The sequence below is a fragment of the Barbus barbus genome (genome assembly GCF_936440315.1).
Source record: "Barbus barbus genome assembly, chromosome: 31".
In the NCBI taxonomy this organism is placed as follows: Eukaryota; Metazoa; Chordata; class Actinopteri; order Cypriniformes; family Cyprinidae; genus Barbus; species Barbus barbus.
In genome coordinates, this window is record NC_136759.1 from 21455691 (window position 1) to 21465008 (window position 9318).

Sequence of the window (9318 nt, forward strand, 5' to 3'; positions counted from 1 at the left end):
CATTCAAGTGACAACACAGCATTAAGAATCAAGTGTATGTTAACTTTTGAACAGGGTCATTTTTATAAAATGAACTATTATTTTCTCTCGTGGACTATATGTAAACATCTTTTATGTGAAATATCTTATTCAGGTCAGTACTAAATAAACAATGGCGTGCATTTTGTATGATCCCTCTTATTTTGGTAAAATAATTAACATTTTGCAGATTCTGAAAGGTGTATGTAAAGTTTTGACTTCAACTGTATATATATATATATATATATATATATATATATATTTCAATCATAAATTTAAAAAAGATTGATTTATTTGTTCATTATGTGTTAGCACATTCCTATTAGCAAGAACCACTACATTTATACATTGAGTGAAACAAAAAATATTACTGACATTTTATTTGCTACTATTCGTTAAATCTGAATCAAATAGTGAACTATACAGTGCATTCTAGGTTTACATGACAGTATTTTGGTTACAGGGTTAAAACAAAAAGTGCAAATAGAACATTCCATTGATGCTACAATGGCAAAATGAACAGGTTATGTCTTTTAGACTAATATTATATAGAAATTAACAATAGTTCATTAATTCTGAATCAAACAGGATATTTCACAATAAAAAAAATTGTAGGTTAGAATCTGATGAAAAGTAAGCATTCTGTTCCACAACAAGAGTTAAAATAATGCCATTATCTCTATTTGTGATCCAACAGCCAATAGACTACGTGCATGGCCTTGATGACATCATCAGCTAAAAAGGAATGTCACTTCAGAAGATATTACATTTTGATGAAATAATACAAGACATTTCATTGAAATAATGTGGAATGAACAATCATGCACAATACGATCAGAAACATGTTTTAAAAATGGAAATAGGATCAATTTTGATTTTATGTTGACCTTGAAATCGATCTTTTCCAAACTCGCACCACTTTCGCAAGCAAAAAGTGAACAGTATCTAAACTTTTCCCCTTTTTTTCCCTTAAAGAGACTGGATTCTATGTATTTTTCACAACACAACATGATATGCATGAAATCTTACATGGCAGTTATTTAAATGTCACTATAACTATGACTACGCATGCATTCTTAAAAAAGAAGCGATGCATATTCAATGCACAATTCTCATGCCAAAGACTTATTAGGCTACACTGGAATGTACTTATATGCTCTACATAGCATAACAAAAATCATAATCCATTTACATAATAAAGAGAATTACAATGATTGTCCTTTGTGGCAGTGTACAAGAAAATAATGCTAGGACTGGAAATTAATCCATGGGTCATTTCTTTTATGTAGCACATATTTGAACAAAAATATAAAATTGACAATTGTTGCAGAATAAAGTCATATTAATTTTCTTTCATGACAATATTACAATTAATGCACTAAAAAGCACATTCCAAGTGCTTTTCGTTCTTTAACCAAAATATTTCAACCAAACTTGATTGTTAATCTTTTTTATAGATATTTACTCTTCAATATTAATTTCCACCCTGTTACTCTGCGGAAAAAAATCCCTTTAACTAACAAAAGCCAGTTCCTACATGACACAATCGTCCAGGAAGTGACATTTTTGGTGGGAAAACATACGCATCTTAAAGTATGACCAATTAATTCAAAGATGTCTTGTGCGTGTCTTATTTCAAAATATTCCACCCTGTTTGACAAAGATTTAAAAAAAATGGGTATGATGGAATCAAAATATCAAAACATGGTTAAAAATATCAAAATTAACTTGAGCGAACTATCAATTTGTAATTAAAGCTTTTAGCCCTTTATTTCCACCCTGTTATGTTCCATCCTGTTATGCATCTTGTTCTTTTATTTGAATAAGTTATAATTTATAAACATCTATGTGCCTGAGCATAGAGAAATACTTAATTCTGAAATACTTAATTACAATAAAAGCAGTTTTCAAAATGTGTGGCATAACAGGAATGACCCCAGTAGCATAACAGCAAACAAGGAATGAAAGGCATATGCGTATGCATCCGTATAGCATTTCCATACGAAGCTCACGGTAATAGTGCAAATTTAGTCACATCCATATTTGGAAACATTATGAAAGTGCTCCTAATAAGAAAGTCATGCTCAAAAGTGTAACTGACGGCAGCAGAAAGGTAAGCTCCTGAGTAAAAATGAAACATCAGACCATTCCCAAGCTGCTTTGCTCTGTTGTACATCACAGAGCTGGATCTGTAACAGTGCTCTGAACGCTGTCTTGCAGGAAGGCAGTGGGCGACCTGAGTGCTACTGTGTCTCCTACAGGACATGTGTCTGCAAGAAAGGTGTCCAGGGAGGAGTTCGCATGGGCATCCTGGTCTGGGCCAGCCAGGCTAGGAGAGGCCATGGGGGTGAGGAGGACGGAGATGGGACAGTCGGAGGAGAAGTACCTGGGCAGTGCTTGCAGCTGTTCGGACTGTGGTGCAGCGTCCGTAGAGAGACTCTGACACAGGCCTGAGAGGTTCTGACGCACATCCTCTATGCTGAGCTTCAGCTGGTTGTGACCTTGCAGTAATTTCTCTTTTTCGATCCTCTGATAAATGTGGAAACGAAAGAAGATTACATTTCATATATTCACAATTATGCAAAAAAGTGCTGCTGGGGTGTAAAAAATCCATTGATCGGTGCTCTTTGGATGCGGGATTCTTGCCACATCATGGGAAATTTAAACGTTTCTGGTTTGCCATTAGTAATTCTTACCGTACTTTATAGGAAGAACCACCAACTTTTAATAATTTGTTTTAAAAAGGCCTATATACTAATTTCAAATACTTAAAATTAATAGTCATTACTGCTGTCAAATCGATTAATCACATCCAAAATAAACGTTTGTTTACATACTACATGTGTGAGTACTCTATTGTTATGCATAAATATACACATATAGTTTAAATATGTATATAGTATAAATATACACACATATATGTATATATTTAAACATGTGGTTTTAGAACATTTTTGAAAAATTTTGTCGTTAATCACCATGTCGTTCCAAGCCTGTAAAAGCTTTGTTCGTCTTCGGAACACAATTTAAGATATTTTGGATGAAAACCGGGAGGCTTGTGACTGTTCCACTGACTGCCAAGTAATTAACACTGTCAAGGCCCAGAAAAGTATGAAAGACATTGTCAAAATAGTCCATCTGCCATCAGTGGTTCTATCTGAATTTTATGAAGCGATGAGAAAAAAAATGTGTGCACAAAGAAAACAAAATATCGACTTTACTCAACTTTTTCTTCTTCTCTGTGACACTTCCTGCAAGCGCGTTCATGAGTTCTCAAGCAGACCACGAAGCATGCGTACAGACGAAACATGCCTCAGATGCGTGCGTCGTGGTCTGCTTGTGAACTCATGAACGTGCTTGCAGGAAATGTAAAATTCAGATTGAACCACTGATGGCAGATGGACTATTTTGACAATGTCTTTCATACTTTTCTGGGCCTTGACAGTGTTAATTACTTGGCAGTCAGTGGGACAGTCACAAGCATCCCGGTTTTCATCCAAAATATCTTAAATTGTGTTCTGAAGACGAACAAAGCTTTTACAGGTTTGGAACGACATGGGGGTAAGTGATTTGTGACAAAAATTTTTGGGGTGGAGTAACCCTTTAATGGGGTAAATGGGGCTTAAACTGTTCAGACCTGTTCAAATACAAAATATAATTTTAGATTCGGTAGACATGACAAACGGATATACCAGTTTCTTAATTTCTCCCTCCAGCCTGTAGATGCAGTCCAACTTTCTCTTGTGGCAGCGCTGTGCAGCTATGCGGTATTTACTCCGCCGTCTCACATCCTGAACAAACTCCAGCTGTTCTGGGGTCAGCTGCTCGCGTTTCAACATCTGCAGGAATGCTCTCCGGGTCATGCTGGAAATTTGCTCCACAGGGAATGGCAAATCCACCTGGGAAGAAAACAGAGACGTCAACACTGCATTATGGATTATTGCAGCTGTATTCATCCTCAAGTTTGGTTACATTTTTCATTAGGGACTGAAACTTTTAATTGAAGCATGTCAGGAAATCGCAATCAAGGTTGAAAAAAAGGTCTGCAATTTGGCACCAAACTGGAAGTTTTGCAACTGTAAGTGCAAGCAAGCTCACCTCTTGCACTTGTTCACTGCTGCCGCACTGCGCACAGTCTCCGTCCGATTCGTACTCAGAGCTTTCCCTTGAGTTAATGGGGGACATGCAGGGACTGTCTTCAGTGTCCTCTTTGGACAGAGTGTCTCGTCCAGAGGTCTGTCTATCATTGGAGCTCAGGTCTCTCAGGAAGGGACAATCATCAGACGCAGTGCCCAGATCCAGATGCTTTAACCAGAGGAAGTCTGAGCCATTTCCTGCAGATGACTGTTCGATAGAGTCCAAAGGTAGCGGCTCATTTAATGTGGAGCTCAAATTTGGCCAAAAACCCTTTGCGAGATGCTCAGCCACTTCCCTTTCCAACGTGCTTCGTTCTGTGGAGCAATCTTTGGGGGTTAGTTCAGAGAACGTTTGTTCGTTGAAATCAAACACCTGGTTGTCGCCTGTGCCAATGTTGCTGAGGTCTGGAGCTTCAGAAATGCTGTCCAAAACCCCGCTTGACTGCGCAGAATTCAGAGAACATAGTTGGCTGCAGTCGGTGGGCGACATTAGAGGCCCTTCACGTTGGTCAAAGTGGCCCTCGGTGATACTGGCTATGTTCAGGTCTTTATCAGTAGGTGCTTCACAATGCACATCCATTACTAGCTCCTTCTGGAAATCATCCTCCATTGCTAAAATGTCCCCTGCTGCAGAAGAATGCAGTTCCTCATTGTCACCGGTGCTTGAAATAGACAGAAAAGGACAAACTTCAGCGGCCGCTATGGAAGAGGAAGGCAGCTGTGGGCCACAGTTCTGTAGGCACAACTGATCTTGGCTATCACCCATGTGGTATGCAGTGCCTCTTTCGTAAAGTGGGGATAAATCTAACTGCATTACTTTGTCATTTGCGATGGGGGGACAATCTTTAGGACTTTCTTCAGAGGATGTTGCAGATGCAGCTTGCATGACAGTGCTTGCATCTTGAGGTATGCCATCTTCTCCAGTTTCAGGGTTTTGGTCGTTTGGACTGCAGATGGATGGGGATTCTCATGGGATGCTTGGCTCCTGCCTTTACACTTCACTTTTTTTTAAATTCCACCACCATCGGAAAACTTTGGGATGAGGAGATCAAAGCAGGCTTTGTCGAGGTTTTGAAATCAGAGAAATTCGGCGCATCTGTGGATCTCCAGGATGTTTTCTTTCGTGAAGTGAAGTTTTGCAGTATAGGCAAACTGCAGAAAAGGCTCAAATCCATCCACCGTGACCTTGAGAGATTAATGATGTAGTCATGATTACTGCATGAATAAATCATTTGCAAATTGCATTACTGGGTTATTGCTGTAACTTCGTTTACTCAATTTAATCTCAATATATAAGGCCTAATTTGACAGCACTGCAATGTAAACAATTTTTAAAGGAATAGTTCACACAATAATGAACACTCTGTCATCATTTACTCATGTCATGCCAAACTCATTTGACTTAGTTTCTTCCATCTTACACTCAAGGAAAAGTTTAATTATCTAGCATTTTTAAGAAACACACAGTTATGAGAGTCTGCAGGGATCCAAATATACAAATATAAATAAACAGTTTTGTAAATATTTTGTAACTAATAATATTAATAATAAAATATCATGCCAAGAATACAAATAAATATCGGTTTCAAACCACACCGAATCACCAAATCACACACACACAAAAAAATTTTTTTTTTTGCCCCCCCCAAAAATGTGTATAATTTATAAACATGCTCATCATAGAAGAGGTGTATTCAAGTCAGTATATGCATTTTTTTATGTATTTTTGAATAAATGTATATATTAAAAAAATTATATACATGAAAGCACTGGCCCTCATACTATCCTTCATGCATGAGTAAATGATGACAGAATTTAGTTTGAACCATATATTGTTTTTTTTTTTACATTTATTTAAATAAATGTATGTATGGGTGTTAAGATCATAAAGGGATGACAGCTTAATCACAGTTTTCTCAAAACCTCCAGATTCAACCCATCCACCATATCAAGCATTACCTCATCCGGTAACCTGACGGTGGGGTTTGGTTGGCTGTGGTTTGTAAGTCTGGTGTAAAAATAGTCGCTACAGGAAGCCAGCACTGAAGAGTGTGCTCTAAAGCTCCTGCGCTCCACTTCAACCGTCACATCACACAAGAGCTCCTTCTGTCTCAGCTCCTCCAGCGAGTGAAGAACATGATGGCTGTGAACAGCGGACTGAAAGGTGAAAACAGAGGTCCGGGGGCCATCCACAGACATGGCACAGGGGTTTAGCTACAAAATAACAGATACATAGACGCAACTGTGTAAAAAAGTGGAAATACAGAAATAGATGCATCAAGTTACACTTGGGTGGAGGGATGTCCGACTTAATACATGATGATGGACACATACAGTATTCAGTTACATTGACAATTACACCAAGTAGAATATAATTTTTTTTTAAATAAAATGACCATAATAATACTGTTTTAATGTTTAAACTTTTGAGTAACCATTAGGATAAGTAAACAGAATGACTCTGCAAAACATTAATAACAAGTTTTCAGTTAATGGCTAGACTAAAGATCGCTATTCTTACCGTATGTGTCCATCATATAGTTCACATACAGTTAACAGAATAGTTTGCACTGGATATGTCAACATAAGCCAAAATTAGTGTTAAGCAACTGTGTAAACATTGCTTTTCAGCTGGCATAAATAAACATTGCGTAACTTCAATAACTGCAAATTTAATTTTTTCAATATGGCATATTCTTCGAGACAATACAGCAAAAGTAGGAACTAGCTAGTTGTTTACTGTGAAATTGTACATTTTAACACAATCATGTTTACACGTGGGGTTTGTATGTTTGTAGAGGAATAGAAAACCGACCTGACATATCACTGGAGATCAGAAGCCGTCAAAAATCGCACTCTGTTCATCGCTTTTGAAGTTTAAACGTGAAATCGGATTAAAGTTTGACAGCGAAACCGCTCCATAAAGTCTATTTGCCTGTCATGTGACCGTCCAGTGCGGCTGCGGCAGTGAGTACGCGCACGCACAGAACGTGCTGCGTCGACTGCTGACCACGCCCACTTCTAGAACAAGATTAGATAGATGGATGGATGGATGGATAGATAGATAGATAGATAGATAGATAGATAGATAGATAGATAGATAGATAGATAGATAGATAGATAGATAGATAGATAGATAGATAGATAGATAGATAGATAGATAGATAGATAGATAGATAGATAGATAATCGTCTTATCTTGAGAAAAACAGATGGCAATATTAATTTAGAACAATATTCTGAACTAATTTAGCAGATGTTGTTAAATTTCAGTTATGTAACTGCATTAACTAAAACAATTATTTTGTATGATTTTTAGTATTTTTGCTTTTAAAAATATAAGTGTTTAAGTTTATGTTAAACAAGTGTGTAAAATTATTAATGTTACTCTACAGAGAACTGTTCTCAATAATATATAAATGTTCTAAGTAATATGAATGAGATGTAAATGTTTAAATTGACAGAAAACAGACAGTTTTGTTTATTATTAGTCCTAGTAGTAGTAGTAGTAGTAGTAGTAGTAGTAGTAGTAGTAGTCCTAGTAGTAGTAGTAGTAGTAGTAGTAGTAGTAGTCCTAGTAGTAGTAGTAGTAGTAGTAGTAGTAGTAGTAGTAGTAGTAGTAGTAGTAGTCCTAGTAGTAGTAGTAGTAGTAGTAGTAGTAGTAGTAGTAGTAGTCCTAGTAGTAGTAGTAGTAGAAGTAGTAGTCCTAGTAGTAGTAGTAGTAGTAGTAGTAGTAGTAGTAGTAGTCCTCGTAGTAGTAGTAGTAGTAGTAGTAGTAGTCCTAGTAGTAGTAGTAGTAGTAGTAGTAGTAGTAGTAGTAGTCCTAGTAGTAGTAGTAGTAGTAGTAGTAGTAGTAGTAGTAGTAGTAGTAGTAGTAGAAGTAGTAGTAGTAGTAGTAGTAGTAGTCCTAGTAGTAGTAGTAGTAGTAGTAGTAGTAGTAGTAGTAGTCCTCGTAGTAGTAGTAGTAGTAGTAGTAGTAGTAGTAGTAGTCCTAGTAGTAGTAGTAGTAGTAGTAGTAGAAGTAGTAGTAGTAGTAGTAGTAGTAGTAGTAGTAGTAGTAGTAGAAGTAGTAGTAGTAGTATATCCTCCTGAGACCCAGCTATGGAGTTTTTGCCTCTGTAGTGGACATTCTATTTCAGTGAATTTCTCTGAGACCTCACGTGTCTCAGTTGTAAGTCTGGATGTCCTGTACAGAGCACATTCAGGGCTTTATAGAGATGCTAAATGATTGGAAGTTTCATCATGAACACACCCTCTCCTAGGTCTTTAAAGATGGCTAAATTTAATTTAGTGAAACCTTTTACATCCTTACGGAAATATGATTATATTTTGTAATTGTCATTTAAATCTGAATAATTTTCTAATTGTTTGTCATAAAGCAACATAGAAAATGTTATGGGTTTTCAAATTCAAATATGATTTCCTGTTATGAAACAGGACATAATTTCATACATGTCCACTGTGGAGGACACCAGGACTAAAAGGATGTTTATTATGCATTTTGGGAGACATAACAATTGAAATTATATATCTATTTTGTTATGAAATATTAGATATTATTATGAAAATCTGGCCAATTATTACTCCCATTATGACAATTCTTTTTTTCAACACGCTGTCCCAACAGCAACCCATTAATATGCAAATTAGATACAGTATAGATACACTGTGTTTAATGGGAAAACCAGTTTATGGAAATTTGTACAGACATATTGCATAAAACAAAATGGTTTATCAAATCATTTTGTTATATATTTTATAACATAGTTGAGAATCATCCTTAAACAAAGATTAGAAGAAAAAAATCCTGAAACCTAAAAATGTATTGGTGATTTAAAAAAAAAAAAATTCCATTGTTTTTGCCTTTTTACTTTCATTTTATTTGTAGAAGAACTTAGTCCTAGTGACCTCTACAGAGGACATAGAATAAAACATGCATAAAATATAATTTTTCAAAAATGTTAATTTTCCATTTTTTTTCTAATGCTCTAAACAATGTAATGACATGAAAAAAATACTAAATTCACAAAGCTTTTTTGGAGGGGGGGGGGGGGGGGGGGGGTCTCAGGAGGCTATGCAGAACTCTCGCTAAATAATATAATTCACATAACATCTGAACCTTTATTTTGAAAAACCAAGACAATTCGCTCATATTCACTTTCGAT

The 9318-nt window shown here is 36.3% G+C and overlaps 1 pseudogene across 1 annotated transcript; it reads right to left on the reverse strand.

Moving 5' to 3' along the window:
• Window positions 1–363: 363 nt before the first annotated feature.
• Window positions 364–7090, reverse strand: LOC306851801 (transcription regulator protein BACH1-like; annotated as a pseudogene). Its single transcript, XR_013786042.1, has 5 exons — window positions 6970–7090; window positions 6114–6368; window positions 4117–5339; window positions 3711–3917; window positions 364–2547 (listed from the first exon to the last, which is right to left on the reverse strand). The product of XR_013786042.1 is annotated as a transcription regulator protein BACH1-like (transcript).
• Window positions 7091–9318: the final 2228 nt, after the last annotated feature.